This window comes from Artibeus jamaicensis, unplaced genomic scaffold (genome assembly GCF_021234435.1).
Source record: "Artibeus jamaicensis isolate MK-2021 breed Jamaican fruit bat unplaced genomic scaffold, CSHL_Jam_final scaffold_369, whole genome shotgun sequence".
Classification (NCBI taxonomy): domain Eukaryota; kingdom Metazoa; phylum Chordata; class Mammalia; order Chiroptera; family Phyllostomidae; genus Artibeus; species Artibeus jamaicensis.
Window position 1 is genome coordinate 20,727,977 of NW_026522042.1, and position 14,907 is coordinate 20,742,883.

At 35.1% G+C, this 14,907-nt stretch overlaps 1 pseudogene; it reads right to left on the minus strand.

Moving 5' to 3' along the window:
• LOC119056070 (60S ribosomal protein L12-like) overlaps nt 1-14,907 on the minus strand; it is a 76,757-nt pseudogene that overhangs the window by 21,306 nt on the left and 40,544 nt on the right.

Below are 14,907 nucleotides of genomic sequence, written 5' to 3' on the forward strand. Positions count from 1 at the left end.
GTTGATGGTTTATTTCTTCCTTCTACTCCAAACTGTTGATTTGAGTCCTTGTTTTCTTCCCATCACTGTTGGTTCCTGTACATTTTTGTTTATTTCACTTTGCATAATCTTTACTTCTTCCTGTATTTTGCAACCATACTCAACTATTTCTGTGAGCATCCATCCAGGTTACCAATATTTTGAACTCTGCATCTGATAGGTATGCTATCTATTAATCGCTTCATTGTATTTTTTCTGGAGCTTTAATCTATTCTTTCATTTGGGCCATAATTTTTGTCATGAAATGGCTTTTACATAGTAAAGGGCAGAGCTCTGTCTTTAGAAAGACATGTCTGAGATTTTTTATTTGATTTACTACATCTGTGCTTTACTAGTTTCCTTTACATGTCTACATCACAACGTGTCTTTGAAATTTTTGTGTATTCTCAGTCTTTGGAAAAATTGGATCTACCTTAAACAAAATAAGAAACCCAATCCATAGGAGAGAAATTTTTATTTTTAAAGAAGTAACTTGAATTGACTTTAAATTGCTTATTTCCTCAGACTAAAATTGGTCCCAAAAGTATATTTTTAATTGGTTCTTGAAGTTTTTTCCCCCTCAAATAGAATGATCAAACTCACTTTTGAAATGGAATTTCAAGCCTACATCAGCCAAAGGCAAAATAAAATACACTACATTTATGTCCACGTTTTATTAAAACTAGCTCTTTTTATTTGTTTTGAAATGCCAGAAAATAATTTGATTAAAGTTTTTTAGGTTGTTAATTGGTGATGTATATGGGAGTAGACTTCTCTCAACATAAAACACTCTCTAATTTTACATATGTATTCAGTAAAAAGATCGTGGAGATAAAATTCTGATATAAATACAAATTGTAAATATATGTACCAGTTGATTTCTAATTTCTGATGTTTAACTTGAGCAGATTAATTATTACTAATATTTTAGCACTTATTTTATCTCTTGCCATATGTGTATTGTTCATATCAGGGAGGAAGTTATTGTTGAAGTTAACATAAAATTTTAAAAAGCTCAAAAATATTCAATCTCCTTAGTTCTATTGACCATGGCTATATATAACTTTCCTAAAAAACAAGTTAGATTTTATTTATTGAAACTAAAAAACAGAATACTCCTTTAATGTGTATCTATTGTGAAAGGTATATTCTATTATAGTTAATGTGAAAGTTTACCATGTGCTTTTCGAGTCCATACTTTATTCACCATAAATCTAATCTTCCTCTGGTTGATGAAAAAAAAAAGAGGAGAAGGGGAGCTGAATGATGGGCTCACTATTGTCATCCTTAATCTCCAGCCTTTTAATTATCTCATGTGCTTTTTATTTAGCTATAGTTTGTATTTGTCTTTGAAAATAGAGGATATTGATTATATTAACCAAATTAAAATAATTAATTATGCTATTACTGTTAGGGGAAATATAGAGTTAGGTATCTGTGAGCCTCTAGTCACAAAATTTTTCTCAACTTATAAATATATAACCATGTTTTATTGTTTATGACACATTATTTAGTAATTATTTTTTATTCCTAAAATTGGCTTTCACTACCAAAAGCACTATAACTCAAAACTGAACAAAGCCTATTTAACACACTTATTTTCTATTCAAGGCTCATCGCAGCTTTCTTAAACTTAGAACACTGGGCAACGATTTTACACTACATTTTGCAGCCATTATAAGCAAGAAAATCAATGACAAAGAAAACATAAAAATGCAAAAAGTGCTGCCCCAAATTGGCTACACAAAAGGGATAATATTTTTAACGATTTTATTTATTTATTTAGAGAGAGGGGAAGGGAGGGAGAAAGAGATGGAGAGAAATGTTAATGTGTGGTTGCCTCTCACATGGCCCCCACTGGGGACCTGGCCTGCAGCCTAGGTATGTGCCCTGAGTGGCGACCCTTTGGTTCCAGCCCGAGCTCAATCTACTGAGCTACACCAGCCAGGGACGAAAGGGATAATTCTTTGCAGTGCAAAATCTGAAACCAGAAGGATGAGGATGGCCGTGTTGTACCTCATTTGAGACCATGCCTGTCAGGTAGTTTAAATGTTTTGCCACTTCATTTATGTCCATGGATGACAGTGAAAGGAATGCAAGTACTGGGAGTGACACATAAACCTGGCAAGTATGCAAACTGGTGGATAACGAATCTGCAGAAGATGGAAGGTGCGCATACATATGCAGAGGCGTACACAGACCCAGTCTTCCCCTCCCTGACCTCTTCTGAAATCTTCCCTTAGGAATCCAATAGCTGTACTGCCCTGGGCTCTGTCTTCTGCTCCGTCGGGAGAAAGCGGCTGTGGGTTTTATACTGAAATTTTAATCTCCCTGTTAGACGTTTACTGTTGGCTACTTTCTGGCTCAATGCCATGCAAATGAGGAACTCATCCTATGGGCTGTGTTTTCCCTGTATTCAAGTGTTAACTTCTCTAATATTTGCATTTTTACATATGTCCTTTTTCTGAAAATATATTTATCTTTTTAATTCAACTTAAATGGCTGAAATATATCAGAAAAATAAAACAAATATTTTGCATACCATATGTCAGAAAATGTACCTCACTAGCATATTGCATAGTAGGACTTTGTTAAAAGACATCCAGGCCAACTGAGATAAAAGTATCAAGCAAGACTTTTTTTTCTACATATAAAAAGGGAGGAGGAGGTTGAAAAGGTTTTTTTCGTACATGAATAACTTGCATTAGAAATGATGAATTTGTGGAAAGAGAAAAATAAATGTAAAAATTTAACTTATAAACTGGCCAAAATATATAAATCTAGAGGAAAATCTTCTCTAATTAAAAGCATTGAAAATTGTTTATAGATTATTATATATACTTATTTTAGATATAATAGATATGATCATTATTTCAGATATGATCATTCTTATTTTATCAATGGCATACTAGAGAAATAAAGTTATCGTTAATGTAGAATTTAGCTCAGACTTGAACAGTCCTTCAATGTTCCCTCCAGCATTAGAAAAATATAATAAAAATGAAATACCATAAATTAGTATTAAAATGTATAAAGCATTTAAAGTTAATAAAGGAAAATGAATACTATTAAGTAGGACTATGAGATGACTACATATTTTCAGTATATGGAACTTAATAGACATTTTAAAAAACAAAAATTTAATGTAAGATATACCATTTTGGAACTACTGAATATATTGTTCAGAACAGGAGGTTTTGATTGACATGTTGTGGGGATTTTTAGTTTCTTCATGCCCTTATTAGATTTAATGTTTTTTACATTTCCAAAAAAGTTAACTGTCCCTTTACTCTCATAGGCTAACTGAACCCTGGATTGTCATGTCTCAAGGTCAGAGGTGATGGGAATGTTAGTAGAAGGTTTCAGAGAAAATGGCACAAACCCATAGAAAGGGGTGGGAGACAGAGGTAAATTTGTTTATTCGTAAATGGGTGACAGTATACTATGATGCTAATCTATACTTTTAAAAATTGAATTAAATGCATTTTGTAAAAGGAATGATCCTGCAAAGGTTTCAACATTGAACACATATCCTAACAGCATTTCTTAGATTCCCATAGGTCCTGAAATACAAAATGTTATGAAATATCACCGAGACGTTATTGAACCAATTTCCTCTTCCTGTGTTAGTGGGTTAATACTTCAGATCAAGTGTTGCAGATGGCATTCTGAAAGCATGTGATTGATTTCAAACCCTTTACATCATCATGGAAATGTTTAAATAGCCATTTAAAACACATTTTCCTGAGATGAGATAGACTGCTTTTTGTCTTACATGGGAATAGTTTAAATGGTAAGTTGACATTTAAAGAAATAAATATTCAAGCATGAGGTAACTTAGAAAATCATTAAAATTAAAGTTTCGCAACAATGCATTATCATTATGTATTGAAACAAACATTGTATTGTATTTATTTGACACTAATCTGGCTAACATGTGAAGAATGAAATCACTGATTTGATTTTGACCCAAATAGTGATTAAATTATAACCTTTGCAAGAATAAATTATAGCATATTTTAACCTTTTCATCATTCCATTTACACTATCACATGGTCGTTATTCAAAAGGGGAAGGGATGGTTTTGCATTGAGCTCTTCCTCAGAGTTATATTTCAATTCTTCATGATAATTAAATGTAAATGATTATAAAAGGACAGTGGAGAGACTCTAGCAAATCTATTGCAGTTATTCATATGTAATATTCACAATGGTTTAACTTATCCAAGAGAGCACCCATTTCGTTTCAGCAACATATCTGTCCATATTTTCAGGAAGCCACTGCCTAATATTTGTTATTTGACTACTGCAGCGCATAGTTTTTATTAGTAAAGTGCAAGGAAGCTTTTACCTTCAGGGAGAACTTCATGACCTAAGGATTTAATTAAAACACCAAGTGAACAAAAGTTATGAGCACCTGTGGACATTAAACTAGATGAAAATTGCACACCTTTAAAATGAAAAATTAAATTATCCCTTGATTTGTTGAACATAATAATGCTTATTGAAATGAGTCAAATGACACTTTTTCTTATGAAGTTTTTTTTGATATATAGCATTTGAAACTTACTTCATTGTTCATGAACATTAATGCTTAATTTCAAAGATCATTTAATATGTACTTCGTAAGGAAGTCTGGGTTAAGTCTCTTAGGCTTGCTTGCTGGACTGATTTGATGAGCTTAAAGAAAGACATCACTTAATCTAAATTCAAACAGAGGGACTCTAAATCACCCAAAAAGCATTCTCAGTACTATACACTTTGCTCATTTTTAAGCAGTCTACCTTTTGTCCAATTGTTCCCAATGGCCATTGAAAATTTTACAATACCAGTTATATTTAGATTATAGTGTGATTTGCTTTTCTTTCACTGTCGTGTAATTCAACTTAAAAATAAAAGTCTTGATTGCTTACAATGAGCCATCTTCCAAAGATCCTTCAGGGAACCAAAGACACCTAACTTCACGAAACTGTGTTTTATGAAATGAAACACAAAGTGGAACAGGAAAAGGGATTGTGATTATAAGTGACCCTCAGAATGGGTTACAGTTTCCTTTAGGCTGACATGTGTAAGTTTTTTCAGTGACATTTGATTCAAGAGCTGAAGAAGCAAGAGTGTTCACCCTGAAGATATTTGGGGGAAATTGGTTCATGCAGAGTCAGAACAAAAGTCAGATTTGGAACTTTCGTCAGACCTTTGGAGAAAGCTATGTGGTCAGTGTAACAGAAGTCGGAGAGTGAACAAGAGGAAACATAATTTAAAATGTCTGACCACTAAGGGGGCACCGGGTATGATGCGGGGGTTTAAGTCATTTCAAGAGAGTTTTGCTCATACCAGTTTGAAATGGGTAGCACATTTGAAGTGTTTAGCCAATGAATTAAAGACTGGTCTTGGACAAGGTTCAAATAAGGTCAACTAGTGACCAGGGTATGGCTGAAATTCACAGAGGGAGAGATGGAAAATATAGCAAATCTAAATAAGTACATCTATTTGAGCAAATATCCTGAAGAATTTATGAATTGAAGACCACATACTTTAAGTACTGGCACATCCAATATTCAAAGGATCTTTTAAAAGTTATTAAGTTGCAAGTTTCTCATCTGTGGAAAATCACTTTTGACAAGACATTTTTAATGCAATAACTACTTTCCAGCATGAATTATTTGGCATTCAGATTATATAAAATACATTGAAACACACTACCGTGGAACACAGTAAAATTAAAGAGGAAAATTTAGCAGGGCTTAATTCATAACCCTATGTTGCCAGTTAGTGATGCAAGTCCTTCATGTTGCAAACCTAGTATTGCATGCAGCACTTGCAACCTTGTTATCTTTTGTCTCTCCAAAATGTGTTTCTCCGAGTTACACCAATAGGTTGAAGAAACTGTCAGTGATTTTTAGGTATGACTCACAGATGATCCCAGAGTTGGTTTATAATCTTAAACTACATTTAACAATTAAAAACACCTTCACCATAAAATCTCTTCATGGCATTCTTGTGCATGGCATGTTTAATGAAGTACCATCTTTCAAATCCTTATAATTTTAATACTTATGAAGTTAACCATTCTCCCCTATTCCATTCATCATGGTTGCAATCTGAATCACTGTAATTTGTAACTGTTATCAAACATCTTAACTAGTCCATATTTATGTATCTAACAAGTTTGGTTAGTTTTATCTTTTCATGTGGATTTACACATCTGCAGTTTAGGAAGATTGTACACATCGAAATGGCCCGTTCTTAAAGAAATCCAGACTATATTTACTATAAAAACATTGGATCATCATCACTTAAACCCTGGCTAACATTTTTACATGAATACAAATTCACTGTAACTAATAAATTACCTAAACGTTATTTTATAAAATGTGAATAATTTCTACAAAATAGGTAGAAGTTGAATTATTAACTAATTATTAACATTTAGTGGGTAATTAAAAATTAATACTTAATCAGTCAGAGGGTTTCTGCTCAGACACACAAATTTTGAGGAGGCAAAACAGAACAAAGGGAAACGTAGTCTGGAATGCAGAGGCTCCTTAGCTGGACCACCACCATGCAGTGATACTGGTGACGATACTGGCTTTCCTTAAATACCCCGTGCACCTGACAGCTGTCAGCATCTGCTACTAGCAACTAGCAACATAGCTTCTCTTTCATTCTTCTCCGTGTTTAGCTATGTTCATTCTACTATTAGGTAAAAAGTAATATACAAATAAACATTAATCAAGAAGTTTTTTTCATCAAATCTTGTAAATGATAAGATTTTCTTAGTAAGAAAGCCAAGGAGAAACATAATGCTTATACTAGAAAAAATAAAACTTAATTATGAAATGTAGTAAGCACTTATGTTCTGAATGACTGCTCCTTGAAAAAAAGTTGTGCAAGATTGAGCTGTCAGTTTCAAGGACCTTACTATGAAAGGGGATGAGCAACTATGACAGCAACTGCCCCTCACTGGCTGGAATACAAGGCAATGGGAGAGAGGAACTGGAAGGACTATCAATCATGCCCCAGAGGATGATAGATATTTATTCAATATTTACCTACCGGATATCCATTTCACTCTACAAAATGGCTCTCTACAAACCTAGTAAAATAAGTGATGTGCCAGCTACTGTGACCAGGGTAGACCTAAAGGATTTTACAGTGTAGGTTCACACTACTTGCCTGACTCCCATTGCTTACAAGCTAGTCTCTTTGCAGTCTTACAGGCTGCATTATAATGTCGCTAAAAGCAACACATTTATAGGTTTTCTACAATTTTGCGGTCTTTATATGTCCAGCCAGGAGGGGTTGAGAGAGCAGAGAGTGGAGCATCACCACTGAATAGCAAGTACTGCTTCTGTAATACTTATAATAACTGGGTCCTGGTTCATACAATTGAAACAAATGACTTGGGAGTAGTTTTTTCAAGAAAGATAAATAGTTTGAAGCTACTGCATCTGAAAATTTAATTACTTTGAGAGCAACTCAGCATAATTTTCTTCTGTAAAAATATTTTACATTAAAAGCCAGGCTGTTCACTAGTATCAAACAAATGATGGCCCTTTTGCGACAAGCTAAACTTGTAATTTGCTTTCATCAATTCTTTACTGATTGTATTAATAAAACTACATTTGAAACATATTGCATAGCTTTTTATTTTTAGAAATTGAGATATATTTAAAACTTAAGAATATATGAAGAAAGTAAATATCTCTATAATTCACCATACTCTGGCTGCCTCCTTTCCAAAGATGGACAGTTCCCAAGATCACACTGTGAATTAAACTAATATCACTTATGCTCAGAAACTCCCTCTTTCCCATCTCCAGCAAAACACTGTTTTATATCCAGTTTAAACAACTTGCAGTGTGCTGGCTGTGGATGGTCATGGTCTGAAGGTTGACAGATTAATTTACATTAAGGCATAGTAACTGGAAATATCAGTGCTATTTCCAAGAAAAAGTTTGCACTAAGAAGTCTCTTTTTTGAAAAACTTTTTCAGGCCACAAAATATCACAGCACATCACTTCGCACCCAAATACACATGGTGTTGACCACAAATGTTTATGCAAATATGGCAGTAGTGAGGCTTGCTATTTCTACATGTATTTGCTCTTATCATTTCAAATAGATATTGATTTTCTGTTTTCTTGCTAATGGACATTTGTTGCAGGAAACCTAGAAGAAGCTGCTTAAAGTCAAAGACCCTTCTGATATTTTGTAAAATCAGAAATTGAACAAAAAAGTAGGTGTTCCAGATTAAAAATAAAAAGGATGATATCTTTGGAAAAGCCAGATCAACGATTGTTTGGCTCTCCCAAGGCTGAAAATAGGTTGGAAGAACCTGAGGACTGTGAAACCCAAGAGATGACCCCAATCAGCTTATTGAGGGTGAAGTTGGGGGTGGCATGGGCTGATGAGCAATGTGGAGGCAGGATCTATGCACAGGAGTAGTGACCTGGGTTCCTGAACTTGGTCCAGAAGCAACAGAGCTGTTAGAGGTCTTCTTTCCAATACATTGTTACCACAAAAACATGCAACGCACAGCATTGTGCTGGAGTGGAAGAGGGGGCCCCAGCAACACCCGAATTTAAATTGTACTTCTACTGCCCTGACCAGTGTGGCTCAGTTGTTGGGTGTTGTCTGGAAAAGTGACAGTCCTCTGTTAGATTCCTACTAAAGACACGTGCCTGGGTGGTGGGTTCAGTCCCCAGTCAGGCAAGTGCAAGAGGCAACCTGATAACTATTTCTCTCTGACATTGGTATATCTCTCCCTCTCTCTCATCCCCTCCCCCTCTTTCTAAAAATAAGTAAATGGAATCTTTAAATAATAAACAAATTATACTTCTACCATTTCTGCATTTCCATTCCAATTTCTCACCCCATATTTTTTCAGTTGTCTCTCTTTAGAACTTGACATCATACCAGTTGGCCCTTCTCTGCTTCTTCCCTCCAACCCCATGTTCTCTCTTTTGTTTCTTTCAAACTGTGAATCCATGATCCATAATAATCACGTTTTTACTTTCTCAAAACTTTGGCTCTCGTCCTTCATCTTCCTTTTTATTATTTACCTATAGAACTCAACCCTGTTTCCTCAAATACTTCTTCTTCCTGCAGGTGGTTGAAGAAAAGAGCAAAACAGCTAAGCAGTCTTTAAAATGTTGTAAACCCTTTCTTTATTGGTTTCTGGAAGTCCACTTTGGTCATATTCATTACCGTGTACTGCCTATTTCTACTTAGGTTGCCTTGAGAGAACCTAATATTCTTGCTCTACAAAGATTGGGGTGCTCATAGTGGGTGTTCCAGGGATCATTTCGTGGAATTAACATTGATTCATGCAATGCTTCCACCAATAATGTCCCCATCTAAAAAATGTGAAACTTCATTCATCTAGTCATTCTGGTCGGAACTGTTGGATCCTGGGTGATGATGCTCAGTGGGTTGGGACATAGTCACATAGACCAAAATATGTGTTCAACCGCAAGTCAGGATACACGCCCATATTGTGGGTTTGATCTCCAGTCAGGTCATGTACGAGAAAGCAACCAATCAATTTTTTCTGTGACATTGATCTCTCTCTCTCTCTCTGTCTCTAGCATTTACCTATCTTTTCCTTCCCTTCCCCTTTCTTTAAAAATAATGCAAATGTGCCCTTGGGTGAGGATAAGAAAATAAAAAAAAGTCCCTGGAGTCACAACCCACATTCAACCTCTCCACAGAACTTGCCTGCTGACAGCCAACTGACAGCCAACACAAAAGCAGGGCCTTTAGTCATACTGCCAAGAACCAAGCTCTGAAAATTACCTGAGCTTAGAATCCACTTGTCCCCCATCTGCCCCACCAGTGAAGAATGCACCCTAACCCACTCTTCAGTCGCAAGTTGGTGAGATCAACAGAAAATCAAATTAAAACATATCCAGGATGGAATTCTGAGATAATATATGTGTGTGTTTTTAAGCTGATGAGATTGTGGACATTTTAAAAAAGGTTTTATGTATTTACTTTTAGGGAGAGGGGAAGGGAGAGGCAAAGAGAGGGCGAGACACTTCAGAGTGTGAGAGGGACATCCATCAGTTGCCTTTCACACGCCTCTCCAACTGGGGACCTGGCCCACAACCCAGGCATGTGCCCTGACTGGGAATCAAACTGGCAACCTTATGGTTCACAGGTCAGCACTCAATCCATTGAGCCATACCAGCCACAGAGAAACTGTGGAAATTTGTTACACACCAATTTGTGATAGAAAACACTAACACACTTTCTTAATTTTTCTTGTACTTACTTCTCTTAAATAGCATGCTGTGTTATACTTTTTATGTTATTATTTCACCTGTGATTAATTCATATTTTAAAGCATTTAATATTTTGTAATTGAATAAATGAATAAATGAATGAATACATTAACAAAGCAGACCCTGTTTCTATCATGGTAATACAAATGTTCAAGAAAGTAAGTGCAGGGAAAGAAAAGACAAACAGTAATCTTCTTATGTTTCAGCGGAAGAATTAGAACAAGTATATGGTAACGATGCTTGTTTACCCATCTGCAGTAGTCCAAAAATATTTTTAAATACTTTAAGATACCACTGATACCTTACAACTTTCAACTATCCTGAATAAGAAATGATCATGAATATTTTAGCCATTATAAATTTGAATATCATGTAAATGATTAACACAAGGTCACACAATTAGGAAGTACTAAGATAAATTTATTTCTCTTGAATGTAGATGACAAGCACTATTAGCTACATTAATTTGTCTATTACCATTGGGTTAATTTCATCAGGTTATAATCTACTTGCCTGCTGCCAATGTTCATGAGCTAGAAGAACCTGTTCAATTTATTGTCATCAAAACAGAAGACATCTTTGCTAATAAAGAAAAGATACTTATATGAAAATAGAAGTTAAAGGGAACTTGCTACTCTTATAAAAACAGTATCATCTAGCCCCAAACTTGTTCATTTATCCATGTGGAGAATATGAGCTTCTGACCACATTGATAATGTTCTGTATTTTAAGGAAAAGTACTAACTAAGTCACATGTTTCTTATCTACATTTTATAAGGTGAGGAAATAAAAACAGAAGAAATAAAGACTAAGGACCAAGCTCATGGTCACAAAACACCGGTAGCACAGTGATGATTATTGTCTTAGAGCTCTTAATTCTTCATGCCAAATAAACCTGAAGTCATATTTTGTTACTGTAAACATTTGCTTTTTGAAACTCCTGTAGCTTTGTGCAAAGTTTTCTAACTCTTATTTAAAAAGACCAATGATCTTAAAGGCTTCACACCTTATCTCACATTCAGTTACCTTCCAAGTTCTTCCCAGAGCCCTGGACCAACTGTTTCAGTTCTTTACTCCTGGCAGTGGGTGGTGAGTCAGCCCCTCACTGGGCGTCAAGCAATAGGATGTGAATATCTTGAACAGCTCATTCTTCCAATTCTCCTCCCTCCAGAGGTCACAGTTCAAAATGCAGATAAGACTTACTACCACTTTCATTTATAATTTACATTTATTATAAGTAAAATGGCAATAATTTTTTCTTGTATCAGACATTTTTAAGAATGTCTTATTGAACAGATTTTCTGAAGAATTATTAGATTGATGGTCTTGTTCACTTGTTTCAATTAGTTTGGAAGGTGTCATACCCTTGTAAGTTCTTTTCAACGTAAGCATCTATTTCATGCCATCAGACATGGCTTCATTTTTTATGATTTCATGATAGTAATTCCTGTTTGCTACTGTTCTAATACAGAGCCATGATAATTTTATGATTACCTTCTGGAATTGCAAAATTCTCCCAATAATTATGGGACTTATGAGTGGATAATGCCTGCTAATGGCATATGGCTCATTTGGATGCCTCTGATAGTTTCTCAACTGGACACTCTTTTTATTTCCTGTTTAATTCAAAGGCAAACATTGGAAGCTGCACACATAACAGGACAATTTTGTTACCACAAAGAGATGGGTAATACATGTGGCTTAATATAATACCTGCTCAAACTGAGGCAGGTATCCCAATGCAATAAAAGTTGGTATCGTGCGGTCAGACCAATCAAATATCTCCACTTTTAGTTCGACAATTTAAGGCAGAAAATATGACTTCACATTAAGGACAGCATTTTTATTAAAAAAAATTGTTTTTTCCAGTAACTTGAATATGTAGTGAAGTGAAACTGAGATGTTTTCTTGGTTCAGTATAAAGATATAATTGGTTCTATTACAAAGTAACGTTAGGGTTTTCACTTGGACCTTTACCTACAGCTCATCTAATGAATCCACCAGATTTCTCGATTGGGATAAATGATGTGCTTCTTCCTTATTGATTCTTAAAGTGTGATTTTACCAATGTGCAAGCAATATATGAGGTCTATCCAGAAAGTATTCAGCCATGTAATATGAAATATAGAGACATTTATTGAAAAAAGATAGAAGATATAAGAAACATTGTTGCTGGATCATAGCAAAGACCCATGACTCATCTCTGGTTATGACCTTCTTGAGGAAAGCTGGCTCATTTTGACTCAAGCCATTAATAACTGCACCACAATGTTCCTTGTGCTCTGTAGCAGAAGCCATAGAACACATTTTGCCATGACATGTTTCAGGAAAATTTCCTAAGTCAAAATCTTGGACAGAGTAGTTTTCACAATCCCCAGATCAGCTTCTAGGTCTCACACTATCAATCACTGAACTTGGTTGGTTGCAGCCCTTACACATTCAACATTCTTGGGTGTTCTGCTTGTTGCAGGCCTTCCAGAATGTGGATCCTTTCAAAAGATTCTTGACCATCTTTGAAGCATTTGTGCCATGCTTGTGTTTGTGCTTCACTTATTGATTCATCCCCAAAAGCCTTCTGAATCAGTTTCCCACATAGGAATGTTCAAGCTTTACACAAAATTTGATGTATATTTCTTGCTTTACTTGCTCAGTCAATTTGAATGTGATGGCCACACAGTATAATTGCTCACTCAGTGGCGTCTACCAACCCCATTGACTAGCACAGAGAAGTTGCTATTGTTCACACACATGTGTTCCAGTCCACTCTCCTTGGCTGCCAGGTTACATCGATGTTGCACAAACTATTCTTGTTATATTAAAAATGGCTTGGACTTTCTCCAGACTAACATTGGTATATCAAGACATGAACCACATTATAAAAACCACATAGTAGAGAAAAGGATCTAATTGTGCCTTGAGAGTGGATTAATATTGTTTGTTGTTATTCAGTTTTCTCCAAAGAATGAAATATTAATTATCAAGAAAAATGTGTTGGCCAGTAAGTAAAATAAAGAAGCACAATTAAACAAAAGGCATTAAAAGGAAAATAAGAGAATGTAGATTACTGTGGAAAATATTGTTAAAGAAAATTTTCATTTGCAATCATTTATAGAAATTCATGATAAAAAGAAACAAACACTAGCATTCTATATTATATATAATTATTGGATAATCAATGACCAACCATGGGTAACGGTGAAGATTATATATAAAATTGTGTTATGCTAAAACCCTTTCTATTGATATTTATAATAATAGTGTTTCAAGATACAAATGATGAAAATTTTGATACATAAAATATTTTTCTTAATTCAAGGCATGTTAAAAATGACATGTGCTATCTTGGGTTCTTCTGATCTGTCTTCTAAAATCCCTTAATAACAGAGAGGATTATTTCTATCTCAAAATATTGAGGTATATTTTCCCCCAAAGTAATTGTGTTGAACTCTACAGATCTATAGCAGAAGAGTTGCAAACTGATTTCTTTCCAGAGACAGCTAATTATGCTTTAAAGATGTACTATCCATCTTTAAACTCATTTTCTTGGCTTGTTCTATTTTTTAAATTTATTTTATTTTTCTTTCAAATTTCTTATATTGTTGTTCAAATACAGTTTTCTTCATTTCCCCCTACCACTGCCCCTGCCCAACTGCCAATCCTACACATCTTTGGTTTGTCCTTGGGACTTTTATGCATGTTCCTTGACCACCCTTCTTCTTTCCCCTGTTATCCCTCTTCCCCTTCCCCTCTGGTTACTGTCAGTTTGTTCTTTATTTCAGTGTTTCTGGTTATTTTTCACTTGCTTGTTTGTTTTGTTGATTAGATTCTATTTATAGGTGAGATCATGTGGTATTTGTCTTTCACTGCCTGCCTTATTTCACTTAGCATAACATTCTCTAGTTCCATCCATGCTGTCATTAAGAGTAGAAGTTCCTTCTTTCTTTCTACTGCATAGAAATCTATTGCGTAAATGTACCACAGTTTTTTGATCCACTCATTTTGGGGACTTAGATTACTTCTAGCACTTGGCTATTGTAAATTGTGCCTCTATGAACATTGGGATGCATAGGTCCTTTTGAATTGGTGTTTCAGGATCTTTAGGGTAAATCCCAGAAGGGGGATCACTGGATCTTAAGGCACTTCCATTTTTAGTTTTTTGAGGAAATTTCAAACTATTCTCCACAGTGGCTCCACCAGTCTGCATTCCCAGCAACAGTGCACTAGGGTTCCTTTTCCTCCACTACCTTACCAGCACTTGTTGTTTGTTGACTTGGTTATGATGGCTATACTGACTGTTGTGAAGTGGTATCTATTGTGGTTTTAATTTACATCCCTCTGATGGCTAGTGATGCTGAACATCCTTTCATATGTTTCTGTTTATGTTCTTTGCCCCTTTTTAAATTGGATTGTTTTTCTGGAGTGGAGGCTTGTGAGTTCTTTATGTATTTCGGAGGTCAAAACCTTGTCCAGGGTATCATTGGCAAATACATTTTCCCATACGGTTGGTTTCCTTTTCATTTTGCTGATGTTTTCTTTAGCTGTGCAGAAGCTTTTCATTTTGCTCAAGTCCCTTTTGTTTAAAGCTTCTGTTGGTTTGTTTCATT